The sequence below is a fragment of the Cicer arietinum genome, chromosome 1 (genome assembly GCF_000331145.2).
Source record: "Cicer arietinum cultivar CDC Frontier isolate Library 1 chromosome 1, Cicar.CDCFrontier_v2.0, whole genome shotgun sequence".
Classification (NCBI taxonomy): Eukaryota; Viridiplantae; Streptophyta; class Magnoliopsida; order Fabales; family Fabaceae; genus Cicer; species Cicer arietinum.
The window spans coordinates 33,929,044-33,934,587 of NC_021160.2; positions in this window are offsets into that span (position 1 = coordinate 33,929,044).

Below are 5,544 nucleotides of genomic sequence, written 5' to 3' on the forward strand. Positions count from 1 at the left end.
TTATTATTATTATTATTATTATTATTATTATTATTATTATTATTATTATTATTATTATTATTATTATTATTATTATTATTATTATTATTATTATTATTATTTATTAAGTTTTTTTTTGTTCCCCGATCCTTATGCAACTTTATATACCCACAAGATTCAATGGATAAGTGCATGATAACCCCATATATGTTGAGAACCTATCGAATTCCTTGTGTATATATTTTTCAAATTTCAAAATAATTAGAATATTTTTTATATTTACACATATTTCAAATTCCAACAATTATTATCATAAAACAACAATTCAAAATGCCAGAACAATCAACCATGAAACTGAATTAGTTTAGAAAAAGTGTAACGTACAAAATCGAACGAAAATATTAGAAAATGTACATTCGTTACATTGAAAAAAAAAACAAATGAGGTAGGGATTATAATGTGGGGACGAATGTGTTTAGATTTAGTTGGAGGCATAACAAACGCTAGTCATTCATAATCTTCTTTGTTATCTTTTACTGTCTGATTAGGAAGATGGTCAATTTTTTTCTTTGGCCACACTTCGCTTGTCACCTTTGGTTGGTTCGTAGCCTAAACCTCGTTTATCTCTATTCTTAGGAAGCTATATCAGTCCTTTGAGTCCTTCTTCATTTTTCCCCAAACCGTGTCATGGACGATGCCCTTTGCTCAACATGAATCTAGCCGCCATAATAGTTGTGTTTGATAGATGTGGTTCTATTTGTTTCGTCTCGACGTAAGCGTTGTCCACGATTTCTAGTCTTTGGAAAGCGGTTTCCAGATTCTTCCTCTATCGTCTCAACGTACGGTGTGGTGGACAACTTACTCACCAACAAGTCTTCCTCTTCTCACACGATTACTAATAGGTCATGTACCATATACTTTACCTTTTGATGTAGGGTCGATGGTACCACACTAGCAAAATGGATCCATGGTCTCCCCAATAAGCAGCTATAGGCGAGTACAATATCCATCATATGAAACATGATTTCGAAAGTGATCGGTCCTATTTGAATTGGGAGTTCAACTTCTCCCATCATTTCTCTATAATTCCAATCGAAAGCTCTAACAACCATAGGGATTGGTCTTATATATGTAACGTCATAAGGTAGCTTTGCTAATGTCAACTTTGACATGACATTCAGCGAGGGGACATTTTCGATGAGGACTCTTGATATCATATGGTCGAGACACATTACTGATGTGTGCAACGCTTTGTTATGCCCTCTTTCTTCGGCGGGCAGTTCGTCATCTATGAAGGTTAGGTGACTGTTAGTAGTGATGTTATTTATGATGCCTCTAAATTTGTCAAAAGTGATATCTTGAGTGACGTGGGCTTCATTTAGTATTTTCATTAATAGATTCTCTAGCTCTTAAATCATAGATTGAGGGACAGTCATCCGAACTCTTAAATCAGAGGATGATGGCTAGTCATCCCAGCTCTTAAATTAGAGGATGTGGGTCAATGTTCCGTCTCTTAAATCATATGATGTGGGTTAATGTCCCGACATTAAATTTAATCATTAAATATGAAATGTCAGGAATGCATTTAATGAACGAACATTTTCCTTCATTTTCATCCTTTTTCCTTCAACTTTTTCAATCAACTTTTTTTTTTAATTTTTTATTTATTTCTTTCACCTCTTTATCGATATTATCCTTGGATTCATGGATGAAAAATGTGTACCACTTCAAACAAATGGTGGTGATTGTCCTTTTGATTTTTAAGGAGATTTTTTCATACATCATCGACTTGATCTTTAGTTGCCTCTGCCTTATATGTAAAGACATCATATGAGTTTCAGCCTCTTGACATTCACATATTTTGTTCCTTAACAGATGATTATCATAAAAATGCATTTTGGCAAAAAGATTTATAGCACAAGAAATTAGTGAAGGAAGGTTCAGACAATGATATTTATTAACAAAATCTATGGTACAAAAAAAGAATTCATAGAAAGAAAAGAATATAAGTTGATCTCATATAGGTAAATGACCCAATTTATTAGTAGTATTTCATAAAAGAAGTTTGCTAATAACTCATGCCACAATTTCAATCATGTTTTTAACCTACTTTGGAAGATATGATTTGCTCTAGTCTATATTCACAACCTTTCGGAATATGTTCAGCTTCGATTTTGATGTGTGTATGTAAGCTATATTCTTTGGTCATCCTTTTTTAGATTCTCAAACTAGTGATCTTCTTTCATTTTATATTTTTTTGTGGCCCTAATTTTTGCTTAGCTTGCCCTTTTGGGTTTTCAACCTAACGAGCTTTTTTCTAACTTTTGCCTAGGCCACCCTTTTGGGTTTTCGACCTACCAAGTCTTCATTGATTTTTGCATCCTCATTTTTGTCTAGGTCGCCCTTTCGGTTTTCGACCTAACGGGTCATTATTCCACTTTGTACCCTAATTTTTCCTGGATTGCCCTTTCGGGTTTTCAACCAAGCGAGTTTTTATTCATTTTTTATATCCTAATTTTTGCCTAGGTCATCCTTTTGGATTTTCAACCTAGCCGGTCTTCATTTAGATGTAACACTTTTGAAGCATCAATGCGTGCAAGTAGTAAAAGTGTTTTCTCAATCCATATTGGTGTGGATCAAAGCCACACTTGAAAGTATTTTTTTTATGGCATTGGGGCTCATATAGTTGGGAGTCCACTTTTCATGCTAGTCCTTTTAGATATGTGAAATCTTCTTGAACGCTAATTCTTTCTTTCGAAGCTCTAAAGTTCATATGTTCTTTTTTTAAGATCTTTCGAAATAATTGTCAGTGACATGAGGCAGTCAATATTACTCTTGAATTGAATTCAGTCTGTTAACACAGGTCATTACTCTTGATAATGGGATTTTTGTTTGAGTGGGTCGCTTTATTCTATATAATAATAAACAAAGGGGTGCCCCAGTTATGGTCTGATATTCACGGAGGGTATTCTACAGTTACGAGGTAATGTTTGGTACAAGAACTTTCCATATACTTTTCTTATACATTTGATAGTAAGTAGGATAGTCGTGACTTTTATTCTTGCGAATGATTATTCTTCATCATGACTTACTTTGAATATTGAAGATAAAGTAGCTACAACCAGTTAGTTGATTATGTTATTGAGGGACATGATGGAAAATGACTTCAAATCATTTTTAGACATTTGTCTAATATGTATATATAAAATGATCATCTTATTATTCCAGTTTTTCCATTCTTGATTTAGTTGATTGAGGATTACATTCAAGTCTCATATACTTTCAATACTTTCATCTTCGATTCGTGGGAGGCTAGAATACCCATGGTACAAACTTCAAATTCTCCCACGTGATTGGTATATCCAAAACACATTTAGACAATGATTAAGATAAAACCATTCTTCTAGGGGATTACCGTGACGTTAATTTCATGTCTCAATATATCGAGGTCCATCCAGATAGTGAGTTTTATTTATATCGTTCTCCCATTCAGTGGAACTTATAGCATGATTAAATTATGTATGAGATTTTAGAAAACTTATTTATGAATGGACTACTTCCAAATATGTTTGGTATATGGTTTAAAGAAGAGAAAGACAGATAATTTTTTGTAAGAGATTTTGAAATATATGATGGGTGAGAATGGAAAAGGAAACAATACAAAATGCATTTATTGATATTCAAAATATTGAGGAACAAAAGTGTGTCGATTCTACAATAAAGTATCATAAAACTTTAGGCACATCAATATGATCAATGTTTTAGAATCAAATTAAATAACATTAACGATCATGGGGAAACTTGGTAATATTTCTATCGTTGACCTTGCCCCTTGGATATATATAGGAGAACATAATCAATGTCTTCAAAATTGTGTTTAATCTAGGTTTTTCTTTAATATTCCTCAAAAGTTCATACAAGGTTTTCCATTTTTTAGATTGATGAATTTTTCATGACACCAAAGTAATTAGCGGTAGTGATGAAAGTTCAACATAGACGACCCAACTTCTAAAGATTTACTTGTGGCGAAAGCCAAGAAAGTATGTTCATGCCCCAGAAGTAGGGGGTGGATAATGAATATGAATCTAATTATTATCGGGTTCAAATCTTGTGGACAAGTGACTTGAGATAGAGTATCACCCGAAAGTAGACTAAAAGGTGACAATTGTTAGACTTATAAAATCAAGGGGTAACACATGAGTTCTTCGTGATATACTTTTTTTCATGAAGGATTCTCATGATTTCGAATAACGAGGGTTTGTAAGATTTCCAATCTTTTACCCATAGGGTCTTTCAGTTGGTTTAGATCATCTTTATATGTTTTAATTCATCCATGATTTTAACTTGGGAACATGTCCGGTCTGGGTGTCATGATATTATTTTTGCTCTTTTTTTTTATTTTATTTGTGAAGGAAAATGTTATGAGAATGTAAAAAAAAAAAAATGAATGCAATGATTATGTAATTAACTAAAAAATTTACTATCTCCTAATATGCAATGATTTTTTTTAAAAGAAAAACAACATGTTGTAAAAGTAAAAAATAAAAAGATGAAACTTGCATGATTATGCGATGCATTATGATTAATATGAGATATAGATAGGGTAGGTTTTTTTTCCTTCTAAAATACGCATGTGACCTACATGGTTCTTTTCCTATTTAATTGTCACATGGTCTTTGACGTGAACCTTCACTATGGGTGGCTTTATGATTCTAAATTGGTTCCTAGAGCACACAACTCAATTCTAAAATATTAAATCAAATAATAGGTAAATTATTAAAATGGAAATATTCTAGAAAATGTCAACTCTAGGTGAGACTTTCATGACAACCAAATAGGATGTACATCTAGAAGATTATCATTACACAGCCTCTAACTTACCTCAAGTTGCGCTCAGCTCGGGTATAGAGCTCACTCGTAAGTGTGTAAATTGTGTTAGTGTAGTGTCTAGAGAAACAAATAAAATAAAACAATCACCGCAATTAAAATAAATTACCATAAATACATAGAATTAATACATAAATTACTATAAATACGTGTAAATTACCAAGCAAAAATAAAAATAAAAGACTCATCACAATTAGAATAAATTTGCACAAATATATATAATTAATATATAAGTTATCATTAATAAATAAATAGAAATAAAAGAATGACCACAATTAGAAAAAATTATCATAAATTACCACAAATAAATAAAAAAATACCACAATTAGAAAAATTGACCACAAATACATGTATAACTCCACAATTAGAATAAATTATCATAAATACATATAATTAATACGTAGATTATCATAAATATATATAAATCACAAAAAATAAATAAATTAAAAGAATCACCACAACTATATTCACAATAAATATATAATAAAATAATGAAAACAAATAAAAATAAAGGGTAATATAAACAAAAAATAAATAAATAATTATATACAATTAATTAAGTTGGGCTTGACTCTCCAATTGTCCCCAGTGGAGTCATCAACTGTCACATCCGGTTTGTCCGCGAAAAAGGAGTCGCTACCAATTTTATTTTTATCAAAGGAAGTCGATTACGAGTAG